The sequence below is a fragment of the Panthera pardus genome, unplaced genomic scaffold (genome assembly GCF_024362965.1).
Source record: "Panthera pardus isolate Hobbes unplaced genomic scaffold, ASM2436296v1 HiC_scaffold_24, whole genome shotgun sequence".
Lineage (NCBI taxonomy): Eukaryota > Metazoa > Chordata > Mammalia > Carnivora > Felidae > Panthera > Panthera pardus.
In genome coordinates this window covers 11,988,414-12,000,676 of record NW_026526810.1, presented here as the reverse complement: position 1 = coordinate 12,000,676, position 12,263 = coordinate 11,988,414, and positions in this window count along the sequence as shown.

The window sequence follows — 12,263 nt, the reverse complement described above, 5'->3', positions numbered from 1 at the left end:
CTCATCCCCAGCCCCCACTGCCCAGGGCCTGAGTCTTGTGCCTGCGGGCAAGGTGGCTGGATATGCCCTGAGGGTGGACTAGAGTGTCAGGGGGGCCAGGAAACCAGGGTGAAGGGCAGTTGTCCAGCTATCAGCCCTGACAACGGCCCTTGATTTAACCATTAGATAAATAGGTGCTACAAATTTTAGGGCACCAACACTGGTCCGGTCACCAAGGAGGGCTTTATAGGCATTATTTTTAAAATTCTCACAGAAATCCTGTGGTGAAGGATCTTTATTTAAAATTTTTTTTTGTAAACGTTTATTCATTTTTGACAGAGCACAAGTGGGAAAGGGGCAGAGAGAGAGGGAGACATAGAATCCAAAGCAGGCTCCAGGCTCTGAGCTGTCAGCACAGAGCCCAGTGCGGGGCTCAAACCTGTGAACCATGAGACCATGACGTGAGCTGAAGTCGGACGCTTAACTGACTGAGCCACCCAGGCACCCCAGCATCTTTATTTTAAATAATTTTCCTTGTAAAATATATGCTACAGATACAGAAGCAGGTATAATATATTTGTACATTTATTTTTGAGTTTTTAATAGGAAATTAATTGCATTCATCAGGGTGACTACTGTAACAAATAGGCCCCCATATGTCTAATGGCTAAAACACAAAGACCTTTGATTTCTACTCACCAAAGCAGGCCAAAGCAGGCCAGGGCAGTGGAGGCAGGCAGAGGAGGGGTGGGCGGCTGTTGTCCACACTGTCACTCAGGGATCCAGGCTGCCAGGGGCTCTGGTATTTCCAGCTCAGGGTGTATGAGGCTGCCCTTGGCATGGACAGGCAGCCGCTTGGAAAGGAACTCACAGGGCAGAGTTTTACAGCCAGCCCTGAGAGTCATGACGTAACTTCCACTTATGTTTTACTGGCTGGAACTCACTCTCATGGCCAAACCTAACTGCATGAGAGACTAAGAAACACAGTCCAGCTGTGCACTCAGGACAAAAGAGAAATGGCTTTGGATTTGGAATAGGGTGACCCTTGTCATTTATCATTCAAACTAAGGCCCTACCACCGACAGGGAAGAGTGTGATTAAATTATGCCAGGAGAGCAAGCCCAAACCAGAATGGGGACAGACAATCATTCTGATTTGGGGGAGCAAGAGCAGGCGAAAAATATGTTTTCATATTTTTCTTATTTTCTACAAAAGGGGAAGGCACGGCACGTAGCCTCTTCTATACTTTGGCGTAATTTCTCCGACTTTGCAGTGTATCCCGGAGATCTTTCACGCAGAGATCGTGCATTGGGTGGTTGCTTGCAAGCTTTGGTATGGTGACACTTGGTGAACCTCAGTCCCTACCGAGGGACAGGGCTTGTTTCGATCCTTTGCTATTACAAACCATGGCACAACAAGTCATGCTGTACAAACATCACTTTAGATACATCTTAAATAGTAGGAGTAAAATGAGCACAGGCTGTTAGCACCCTTGTATGTGTGCATCTCAGATTAATGCACTAGATGGTTTTCTTTAGTTTTGTACCTTATAGAAACAAGAATAGATTAAATATATTCTTTTTAAATTCTGTGACTCTCCCCCCATTTTTGCACAAAATGGCTTTGTTTGTTTATTTGTTTTTTGTTTTTGAGAGAGAAAGAGAGAGAGAGAGAGCTCACATGTACAAGAGCAGGAGAGGGACAGAGGGAGAGAGAGGGAGAGAGAATCTTAAGCGGAGCTCGATCCCATGACCTTGAGACCATGACCCGAGCCAAAATCAAGAGTCAGATTCTCAACCAACTGAACTACCCAGGCACCCCTCAAAATATTTTTGAGATTTATCCATGTAATGAATGTTGGATTCCATTAAGTGAATGTACTGCTATTAAAAAATAATTTAGTCTACGTTTGAGGATGGTTTGCATCATTGCTGGTGTTCTGAGCTTTGGACGATGGGGAGTGAATTCCCTGGCCTCGAGTGCACTGTGCATGTTTTCTGTAGGGCTTACACCCTCATAGGGCAGGAATGTATAGCCTCATTAGATGCTGCTAGACCGTCCTCCAGGCTGGATGTGCTGAATCGCACTGGCATTTAACAGACCCCCACCACTCCACATTCCTATCTTAGCTTTCTTTTGCATTTAGAGTTAAGCAAATTTTCCTTTCTTTGTGATTTGAGTTTCTGCATTTGCAAATGCCTCTGTGACCCTTGCCCATTTTTCCCACCAGACCGATATCATCTCCCTGTTGGATTGGAGGAGCTCTTTCTATACGTAGTGAATACTAGCTCTTTGTTGGTTATAATCGCTGCAGATACTGTCGGTTTGCGACTTGTGTTTACCCTCTTCATGATGTCTTCTGATAACAGAAGTTCCTAATGTAGTGTGGTCAAATACATCTTTCCCTAAGGGTTGGTGTTCTGTTGTTTCTTTGAGAAGCCTGCCTAGTCTGGGTCTCAGTCCCCAGTTCACATGGGAGCAGACAGTGGTTCAGATGTTTGGGTAATATGTTCAAGGCCAAGATTTGGTGCCCAGGTTCTGACCTAGCCTGCTCCTCCTAAGGAGTTTCTAGCACAAACCTGGCCACCCCAAGTCCAGAGTGAGGCTGGGAGAGGCCTGCCCCTTCCCAAACCCGCCAGGGGCATGTTGGAATCTCCTGCTACACAGGAACCCTCTGACCCACTCTGCTGACCACCCCAGGCCGGTCTCCCTGCCTTCACATACCATCATCGGCTCCTCCTTCGGGCCTGGAATTTTATTTTTTTTGTGTAACACGCTTCCCCATGGTGGGACCAGCCTGTATTCTTTGGGATACAATGCAGGATACAGTCCAGGATGCATCTAGGTGACTGCCACATGGCGCCTTCCTGGGCAGCCGCTCTGGGGCTGGAGTCTCTGAAAATGTGGTTTTATCAGGGAAATGGGGTTTAGCATGGTTCTGGCTTTAATGACAACAGCAGTGGACACGATGATGCTTTTTGTTGTTTGGACTGCACATGGGCTGAGAGGTAGAGCAAGGATTTCGACACAAAGAAGAAAGCTGGGAAAGAGTTTGAGGGCATTTCTCCCTCTCTCTACCGGCCAGGAGGAACCATCATGGGGGCTCTGGTCTCTGCCTGTTGAAGACAGACAGAAAACCCAATGGCCTCCTTTACAGGCAGGAAGAGAGAGTGAAAGAAAAAAAGAAAAGAGGGAAGCAAGGAAGGAGGGAGGGAGGGTCCCCTGCAATCCCCAAATCCCAATACACAACCTCCTTCCAGGTCACGGGCAGACCTGTTTCATGTCAGTTACTGCACAGCCCATTTTGTGTTGCTCTGTTTGTCCTTGTGAAACAGACATCATTTTCCACAGTCATACAGGAAGTCATTGAGTTGATAGTCACACACTAATAACAGCCATCTTTCTGGTGTTTGGACAGACATGAGGCCATTTCCAGAGTCATCTTAGATAATTTAGTCAAAACCTGCAGCGGGTGGCTTTAACTGTTACTCTTTTTTTCTTCTTTTTAATTATTACCTTAAGCTACATTCTCAGAAAATGAGGTTTCTGAGTAGAAGGGGATGGATTGTTTTTATGGCCTTTTAAAGATAGTGGCAAATTTCTTTTCAAAGATGCTGTGCTAATTTGCAAAACCCAAAATAAGTTTCATACAGTTTTCTAAAGCTAGAGCGAGGCAGGAAGAGCTCACGAGAATGTCTCTCCAGTACCTCCCGGAGGGGCTGTGGCCTTAGTGCCGTTGGAAGATTCTAATCAGTGGTGCTATTTTTGTGTGACCAGGCTGCAGCAGAGGGCAAGGCTTTGTGGCTATCTGGACTGATAAGATTATTGGAGGGCTGTTTCTGGGCAGCCAAAGTGCCTGCTCTGCAGGGCTCCAGTCTGGGGGCCCAGTAAGCGGTGACGGGGCCCTGTCTCCCAGATCTTCCATTTTAGGTGAGAGGTGAAGCAACCAAGAGGATTGCCAACTAGGGTCGGGGAGCCTTGCTTACTCAGCACTCTTGTTTGGTCTCAGAGGTGCAGGCCTGGGTGGTTATGGCCAGACCCAAGGGTGCCTTGAGAGGGTCTCAGCCCTCAGGCCAGTGGCCCAGCCAGGGTGGCTGGGTCCTGGGGGTTAGAGATGAGCCGGACCCTTAGGGAAACAAAAGGAAGGTCCAGGCAGACCAGCAGTGCGTGGTACCAGCCAGAACATTTCCCTTCGGTGCCTGGGCCTTCCCAGGACAGACAGGGAGCCACAGCTCAGGGATGAAGGACAGGTGTCTCCACCCTGGCTGGGCCACAGACCCACACGCATCCCCCATCAGAGGCGGCTGATCTTTTTGCAGGTGCCTGGCGTGAACCCAAGCCCACTCTTTGGCCACCCCAGAAGCAGGCCAAAACCTCAGCAGAGGCCTGCCCAGGACAGGATTATGGCATCAGTTCACTTCCCCTTGGGGAGCAGGGTGGGAGGCCGTGTGGGGATGGGAACCCTAAGAGGTCTGAACACTCAGAGCAAATGTCACACAAAACTAAACCGCTTCCTGGGTGAGGGTGGGAGGGCGTGCAGCACCTGGGGTGTCGGGGCCCAGCTCACTGCCCTCCACCCTTGCCCTGCTAAAGTGGGCTTTTGGGGCTCCTAGCACCCGCGGAGTTCAAGACACCCTCCCCTGTTACTGCCTCTGCCACACGGTTTCACAAGCTTCTCTGCCCACTCTGGCATTATCAGCTGCAATGAAAATAATAAGATAGCAATCACTGATACGTCCCCCGCCTGCCAGAGCCACAGCACTAAGTGCCCTATGTCGCCTAGCTGGATGCTGGATGCTGCTCTCATTATTCCCATTCTACAGATGAGGAAAGTGAAGCCAGAGAGGTTAAGAAACTTGCCCCAGGTCACTCAGCCGGAGGGTAGCAGAACTGGGAACCAAACCGAGGCTGCCTGTCTCCCGAGCCTGGGAGTTACCTCACCTTCAGTACTGTAAGGCAACAAATGCCCACACATGTTCTCTAAAGAAATTTGTAGGTGCCCGCGACTGGGTCTAGGGGCACAGTGGTGGTTCCCAGCCCTGACCCAGGACGGCATCCCAGCACGGCTGCTACCAGCCAGGTGGCTATGCCTAATTACCGTGTTTCTATTAACCTGTTACTTGAGGTGAAATGCGGTATAATCCCCACGTCACAGGAGGCTGGGAGGATTAAATGAGATCACATCCGTGACCATGAACAGCCCTATAGCCCCCGGCCCTGGTGGACATCTACGAAGCGTGGGCTCCAGGCTCCACTCCTCTTCTTTCTTGTATGTCCTCTGAGGGTCCTCTCACTGTCCTGGGTGCAAGAGAGCACCCACAAAACAGTGACAATTCTGTGCATCTTGCCACACGAGGCTGTTGGAAGAGGCAAATGCACTCAGCATCATAAGACTCCATGCACGAGGCTGGTGCCCTCTGGAATTCTCTACGAAGCTGTGAACTGTGGGGTTCGGATAATGTTTTCCTGACAGTTCCCTGCCTGTGTGGAGATTTGTGGTTCAGCTGCCTGATGTCCTGCTCTTGGTTTTATAGTTTCATCAGATGGCCCCTGGGGACTAGCCAGCCTGCAAGCCCAGGGCACAAGATTATGTTCGGTAATCATTTTCTTCTTCCAGATTCACCTCTTGAATTCCAAAAAGGGCCATTGGGGAATTTTACTCGTCTTCCTGACCTCCCCATTCTACAGCAAAGTCAGCCTGCCTGGCCAAGGCAAGAGTGAAATATTTATTAATACCATAAAAATTTAATGCTAATTTAGATTTCAGTTTGATTTTTCGATCCACGTAAAAAGATTGGAGGGTTGCAAGTGTGTATAGCTCGCTGTGCCGTGAATATCACTGATTATATTGTTCCTGTTTCAGATAATTGATGGTATTAGAAGATGCTTGGCCAGGTCACTTACTTGCCTGGGCTGCACTCTCTTTCCCTCTGTGTGTCCTTCTTCCTCCTATGTCCCCACAGTGCCGTGTGCTCCTCTCTGAGCTTTGGTTCCTTGACAGCGGTGTCGTATCTGACTTTATTGGCCAGTTTGCTCTTCCACTCACCACCATTTCATGTCTCTCCTCTCTCTCTTAACCTCCCACATCTCTCTGGCTCCCTCCCACTGGCTGATGGTCTCCCTTCACACCACATCGTCCCAAGATGGCTGCTGCATCACCAGGCATCACATCTCCTTTCTACGCAGGAAGAGGAGGAGGGGGGGAGAGTCAAAGGAACACAGGCAGTCTTTCTTATAGCAAGGCTTCAACTTTTTATCTAAACAGGGTTCTTCTCCCCAGAAACTTTCACCTACATTTTGTTGGCCAGACCTGTGTCAGTGGCCACCTCCGAGAAGATGAGTGTTTTTAAAGTTTATTTATTTATTTATTTATTTATTTACTTACTTATTTATTTTGAGAGAGAGAAAGTGAGAGAGCAGGGCAGGGGCAGAGAGAGAGGGAGAATTCCAAGCAGGCTCTGCACTGTCAGTGCAGGGCCTGATGTGGGGCTCAAACTCATGAACTGCAAGATCATGACCTGAGCTGAGATCAAGAATCGGATGCTTAACCCTCTGAGCCACCCAGGCTCCCAGGGCACACTTACAATCCCTTCCAAACCAGGACTCTGTTAGTGAGAAAGAAGGGGCGGCTGGGGGGCGGGGCTGGGGTGGGGGGATGGGTGCTGGATAGGCAGTAGCAGTGGCCGCCTCACAGTCTGCCCCCTTGCTAGCTCACACCTGTCACTCCCTTCCCTCACACACAGAAGACATGTCTGTCTCCCAGGGCAGACAGCCAAGGTCTCAGCCTGCTCCACCCAGGACAGGCTTCTCCATAACGTTCCGGTCGTGGTCCTGCGACCTTTCAACTACGAGATAAGTTATCTGCTCCAACGTTCTCCAATTAGCATTGGTGAGAAATGGCAGAATGCAGAAACAGCTTGTGTTCAAGAAAAGGGAGTACGGGCAGCAGTAAAATCCTCCTCTGCGAGGACGCCCGGCTCCTCAGGCTGCCACAAGTCGCCTGCTCTGCTCCTGGGAGACTCTGCCTGTAGTAGCCCCTGTGGACTCGGTTCTGCCCTTCAGAGGGGTCCTCCTTGTCCGTTATTCTCCATGGCCACACCAGAGGTATGCCATCTCTGGGGGCCACGCAGCTTCCTGTTGGTGTGAGTTTGGGGACCTGGGGGTAGCTTCAGGGATTGGCTGTTACCCATCAGCCTTGGGTTATTTGGGGCAATACATTTCTCTCAAAAACTTGGTTGGCTTCTGGTCTTTTGGTGGCAGGGGGAGGAGGGGTCAGTTCCATTTGAGAGTAACTCCAGCCAAAGAGCTGTCTGGCCAAGCCTTACATGTGACAACTCCAATTATGTGCCCACTGACCCCTGCGGTGCCCTCACCCTAACTGAATGGTTACTGTTCTGAGGCAATTCAAAACAGTGACCTCGGTGGGAGACTGTCTCTTTATATGCTCTTTTCCAGGGGCCTCTGTTAGTTGGAATTCTTAAGAGAAAGTTCTGGAAAAAGACTTTGTGTCTTAATTTTCTCTCCCACTATGGCTGTCACTTAAAAAAATTTTTTTAATGCTTATTCATTTTTGAGAGAGAGAGGAAAAGAGACAGAAAGAGAGAGTGAGAACAGGGGAGAGGCAGAGAGAGAGAGGGAGAAACAGAATCCAAAACAGGCTCCAGGCTCCAGGTTCTGAGCTGTCAGCACAGAGCCTGACACGGGGCTTCAACCCACGAACCATGAAACCATGACCTGAGCCAAAGTCAGACACTTAACCAACTGAGCCACCCAGATGCCCCCATGGCTGTCATTTGCAGGCAAGAACTTTCTTTAGTCTGGGATAAAGAAACTGTGTGTGTGTGTGTGTGTGTGTGTGTGTGCACATGTGCAAGACTGCAGGACTCTAAACTCTGGAACATTCCATCCATTCAGATGGCAGGCCACTGGCAATGGGTGCTTCTCTCAATGCTGTCACGTTCCCTTCTGTCACTGCTTCACATCCATCACTGGTCTCAATTCTTCCTCTCTTGTAAGACATTGCCCAAAGTAGCCAACAGCAACCCCATTCTGGGTTTTCTCTCACATTTCCCCAATTCTACAGACCCAGTTTGCATATAGTCTGTGTCCCACCATGCAGCAGGCAACCGGTTGGCCAAATGTCTTGCAGAGGTCGCCAGCTTTCCATCTTGCAGCGCTGGGGTTCTCAATGCCTGCCCCTTCCTCCCCCCGCAGCCCATCCCTGCAGCCCTCCACTGCCAGCTACCAGAGTTTGGCTTAGTTAGGAGTGCATTTGGCTGTAAGAAAACATGAAAACTGGGGAGAGATTTATTGGTCTCATGCAACAGGAAGTCTGGGGCAGTCCAGGGCTGGCCCAGCATCTGAGAGTGACAGGCACTCAGGCTCTTTCTTGCTTTCTGTTCTGCCCTTTCTGTTCTTTCTAGCCTTTGAAATCAGGCATAATTCTTAGTTTGGGCAACAGAAGCCAAGTTAAGAACATTGAACAAAACATGAGTTTATTAAGAGGAGTTTTGAGGAAGGCTGGAGGAGCAGGCTGGAAACCAAACCCCAAGGATCAGCAACCCCCCCCCCCCCCCCCCAACGCCATGGAGTAGCTAGAGAGGAAACCACTACCGCTGCTCCACGGACCACCAGATGCTACAGTGGGTCCACTGCCTGGAACTTGACCTTACTGAAGTTGGCATTGGTGCCACCACCAGTGCCCTTTGGTGCTTGGAGCTCAACCACGGCTGCCCAGTGGAGCTTCCTTCTGGACTGATGCCATATGCCCTTGAATCTGATTGGTGGAGCCAGGTCACATGCCTGTGCCTGGCTGCAAAGGAAGCTGGAGAGAGAGTTAGAAATTTCATGAGGTTGCATCTGCTTGTTTTGAGCCCTGGGTGCAAAGGAGACCAGGAGGAGAATTTTCTCCAGTCTGCCTCAGGGGCACGGGACTCTCACAAACATAGCTTGAGTGTTCTCAAAGTATAGGGCAGCCAGAAAACATGACGGGTGTCACCCCATGCACCATTTCCTGTTCGTCACCTCTCGGTCACTATTCTCTCCACCCCCGTTCACCTCCTGTCCCACAGCCACAATGGAGCTGCTCTGGCCAGGCACCAGTGGCCCCCTGTGACCATCCCCGGGCAGGTCTCTGTGCTCATCTAACTTCTCAGCAGAAGGGGACATGTTGACCTCCTCCTTAGAACACTTGTCCCTGCCTTCCTCAGCACCCTATCTCCCAGGTTCCCCTTCCTCCTGTGGCCACTCCTCTGGCTCCTCAGCTGCCTCCTCCCTTTCCTCCCCGTCCTCCTCCTGGCTTCTATGTCTGAGGGGTCCTGCACCACCTAGATGATTCCACCCGTGAGTCATGGCCTTACATTTCCATCTCTAGGCCAGACCTCTCCCTTAAGACCCTAACACTCCCTGTGTGTACTTGTTCCACAGACACCCCTAACTTCCTCTGTCCACCCCTACTTCCTCTGTCCACCGCACAGCTCCCGATTTCGCTCTTTAATTTCTCAGTCGGCGTACCCCGTCCAGTCACTGACACTGCCATGTTAAAGCCAGCAGCGTAAGGGGTTCTCCTTCTTTCCTTCCAATCTCAGATCCACCCCCAGCAGCAAGCTGCATTGGGCTCTATATTCAAAACTATCCCAGTTCTCCCTACTTCACTGCTATCCAGGTAAGCCTTGGTTTTCCCCCTGGAGTGCTCTGAAGGCCTCTCCATTGCACTTGTGTCTCTTCCAGCCCATTCTCCACACGGCAGCAGAAGACTGGCAGTGGGAAGATGTGGGTCCTCTGCCTCAAACCTCCCAACAGCTTCCCATCTAACTAAGGAGGAAACCTACACTCTTTATAGCTTGTGTGGCCCTGATCATCTGTTCCTGTGTCTCTTTTGCCTGCGCTAGCCGCCTTAGTCTCTCTCGGGGAGTTGAGCGTGGCAACTTCTTCCCTGCTTCAGGACATTTGCACATGCTAGTCTCAGTCTGCAATGTTTTTTCCTTGCATTCTTCCATGACTGGCTCATTCTCCATTCTTCCTATCTCAGTTTAAATGTCCTGCTGTCAAAGAGGACTCTGATCGCCTGGTGTTATAATTGTCTCAGTCTGTTTATCTTCTTGACAATACTTGAGCATTTATGGATTCAGTCATTTTATTTATTCAACCGCCTCCTTATCTGCTCCTCAACTTGAATTGCAGGCCCATGAGGGTGAGACCAACCCTGTCTCACTCACTGACTAGCAGAATACTGGGAAAAGTAGGCTCTCCACAGATTCAAATTGCTTGAATATTATCTGTCTGTCCCTCAAACATAGCCCGGCACCTGGTGCTCCAGAAATCTTTATCGACTCCTCTGGCTCGAACGCTTGGGCAAATGTTGCCTGTAAGATATGTTCTTGTGGGGGAGAAGTGGTTTGGCAAACCCTGTGGCCCACTCAGCTCTCAAACTGCATTTACAACGAATGGATCTGATCTTGAACCTTTTAATAACTAGCAGTGAAATGCAGCCAACCAGCTTGCCCTCAGGTGTGCGCAGGCCTAATCTTCCGCCCGCCAGGAATCCAGGCTCCGTGGCTGTTCACACGCTTGTAAAAGGCGGCTCCCCGGAGGCCTCGGACCTCCTGGTTGTTTGGCACGTTGACATGTGTGATGAAAATTCTCTAAAGACTCAGGTGAAGTGTGTGGGGGAGCAGATCTCCCAGGCAGGTCAAAGGTGTTTTGATTTATGATGTGTTGCCCTTTCCTGTTGAGTACAGGCCGGAGACCATGTACAGCGTGGTTTTGTTCAGGCTTTGTGAAGTTACAGGAGCAATCCCGCGTGCCTCAAATCTCCAGTTTATAGCATTAGAATTATGTGAGAGTGGAAAGGGAGCCCTTTGCGCATGGTAACCATGTGTAGCATTTGCTAGGCGTCAGCTGTATACCAGTCCCCAGATAGGCCTTTATTCACACCATGTGCAATCCTCTTGCGATTCTGAAAGGTCTCTACATTCTACAGAAGGAGGCTCTGAAGCTCTGAGCAGCCCCTCCCCCCACCCCCCGTCCCCCTGCCAGCTCGAGAGTGGAAGAACTGGGACTGTGGTCAGGTCCACCTTTTCCAACCCCCCTGAAGGGAAGCTGAAGCCGGAAAGGCAGCCTAGGCCAGGCTCCTCTTGCAGGTGAGGTCACCCCTTGGGGGTTCTTGGGTTTGTTCCCCTTGTGGGGGTGGAGATTTGGCAGCCTGGAAATGGGACCACAGGCGGGCGGGTGGGGGGCTGACCTGGGTCCCACCTTGGCTGAGTGGCCTGACCACACCAGGTCCTGGGAGGTCACACAGCCTCCCACAACACCCTTAGGGTGTCTGGGCCAGTCCCAGCATGTGGATTGACAGCCTCGCTTGAGAAGCGCCCTCTTGCAGAGGAGGAGGGACCTGGGCAGGCTCCTTAGCACTCATCAGTCTTTATCATTTGCTGTGTCTCCATGGGGCATTCATTCCACACTATCAGAGCACTTATGACACCACCCAGACACTTGCTGTTGTTCATTTGTTTTTGTACCCACAATACTTGGAAGGTAAGAGTATGGAATAGGTGGATAAATGGATGGATGAATGGAGAGGTGGATGGGTAGGTGGGTAGATGTATGGGTAGATAGGTGGTTGGATGGATGCAGGGGCGGGTGGATGGATGGATGGTTGAATGAGTGGGTGGGTGGATGGGTTAGTAGATGGTTACATGGGTGGATGGATGGGTGGATATGGAAGGGTGGTTGGCTGTATGTTTCAGTGAATGGATGGGTGGATGGGTGGGTAGATGAGGAAGTTGAGATCAGGGAGGGGATTTGCTTCCACTTGCCCAGCCAGCCATCACAGAGGTACTCCAATCCTCAACTGTCTTCCTCCTGTCCCTGTTGGTCTCTCCTCCCTTTGGGCCCCTGCATCAGGCCGACTGTCCATTCCACTGGTGGGTGTGACAGGGCCAGGGTGTGGTTCTGGTCACCAGAAGTGGGGATTGTGGTGAGAGAAGAAGCAAGAGTACTGAATGGGGCCCACAGCTGTAGTTCCCCAGGTGGAAACTTGAGGATTCTGGACCCTCACCCTCTGGGGCAGAACTGCCAATAGAACTTTCTTCAATAATGGACTGCTCTATGTCCGTGCTGTCCAATATGGTAGCCACTAGCCCATGTGGCTATTAAACACTTAAAATGTTGAAATGTTAGTGTGATGGAGGAGCTGATGTTTTAAATGTATTTAATTTTCTTGTTTATTTTTTATTGAGATATAATTACATATAACATTATATTAATATATATGCAATTAACAT